This window comes from Alligator sinensis, unplaced genomic scaffold (genome assembly GCF_000455745.1).
Source record: "Alligator sinensis unplaced genomic scaffold, ASM45574v1 scaffold343_1, whole genome shotgun sequence".
In the NCBI taxonomy this organism is placed as follows: domain Eukaryota; kingdom Metazoa; phylum Chordata; order Crocodylia; family Alligatoridae; genus Alligator; species Alligator sinensis.
Genome location: NW_005841947.1, coordinates 2273108 through 2274628, shown reverse-complemented (window position 1 = coordinate 2274628; position 1521 = coordinate 2273108). Strand labels below are relative to the sequence as shown.

Below are 1521 nucleotides of genomic sequence, written 5' to 3'. Positions count from 1 at the left end.
TGTACCATCCCTGCTGGTGTTTGCACCCAGACTTGACCACATCCAGATATGCTTCCTCTACAATTAATGCCCCTGCCCTTTAGCTCCTTCTGTGTCAGATGGCATATTTATGCTGTGGTGGCAAAAAGCTTAGTCATGCCTCCAAGGAAATAAGCTTTGCCCACCAGCATCCACTCTGCTCAGCAACCCCAGAAATGAGGCAGTGAGGATGTCCTCTGGCGCCATGCTCAAGACTTGAATTTCTGGGATGCTCAAAAGCAGCTGCTTGGAATGGGAGTCATTGCATCTGCAGCGTGACTAAGCTTGCTGCTGCCAGGGTGTAGACCTACCCTAATGGGGACTCTCCACTGACCCATTTCAGCTGGAGCTAATATTGCCCACCTTATCTGGTTGCCAGGGTACAGCACCAGCTCTACAAGGCTGGGCAAGATACCAGAACCTGACATTCTGTGACCATGCCAGGCTTTGCCCGCTCATGGCTGTGATATCACCATACTTTCTGTTGTGGATGTGCAATTTGAAAAATTGCTGCCCCTGTAGAGTGCATGGCTGCAGTCAGGAAGGATGGGTTTGGGTTGCAGTTCAGAGTAACTGAATGCATGGAGCAAATGACTGGCATTTAGGGACTTAATCTGGATAGAAGGAGATAATCTGGAGAACAAAATCTTGTGTCATGGAGGGGGAAACAGAGGCATCTTAAAGTGAGGGGAGGGAGCGGTGGGAAAAAAGAGAGGCTAAGTTGATCTATTCCTTTGTTCTACTGGTTAAACAAAAATGCTTTACCAGACAGGTCTTCTGGGCAAATTGAAAAGATTGGTACAGGTTTCCCTCGATTTATCCGGTATCTGCATTCCTGGAAAACTGCACATAAATCTAATTTGCATAAAGGGAACCCAGTTTACAAAGTAAGAAATAACAGTGGTGAGGGGGAGAGGGAGTTAGGCTGGGACTAGGGAGGGGAAGGGTGAGGCGCAACGAGTCAGCTGCTCCTGGGGTTGCAGCAGGGAGAAAAACGGAGGGAACTGTGAGTGGGTACGGGGTGCGTGCTCCTGGATCTGCATGAGGGACTAGAGCAGGCTGCCACTGCAGGCTGGGGCTGGAGGTGGTACCGGGCTCTTCCTGGTGCTTGGTGGCAGCGCTGGAAGGGCAGGTTGGGGAGGCTACAGCAAATTTTGGGATGGCAGCAGCCCCCCTTCCAGTGCTGCTGTCCACCCCGAGCACTGGGAAGAGCCCAGCGCAGCCCCCCAGCTCGCAGCCCTCCCAGGGTGCACATAGCAGCAAGAGCCACACCTCCCTGTCCCACTCCTGGCACCCTCTAACAGTTCCCTCTGCTTTGCTCCCTGCTGCAGCCCCGGGCCTCCGCTTGTCCCCACTCACCCCAGCCCCTGCTGTACTGCCTGCAGCCACTGGGCTGTGTGGCAGAAGGCCACCTCTGTTTTTCCCCAAAAACTCTGCTCTGTGACAATTTGGTTAGGATGGGCCCTGCAGAGGGTACACACCTTACCCTATCTCTTTAGGTAA

General features: G+C 53.0%; 1 protein-coding gene across 2 annotated transcripts in view; it reads left to right on the top strand.

Moving 5' to 3' along the window:
- Positions 1 to 1521, top strand: part of LSAMP (limbic system associated membrane protein) — a 450506-nt gene that overhangs the window by 379805 nt on the left and 69180 nt on the right. The gene's annotated exons all lie outside the window — the stretch shown is intronic.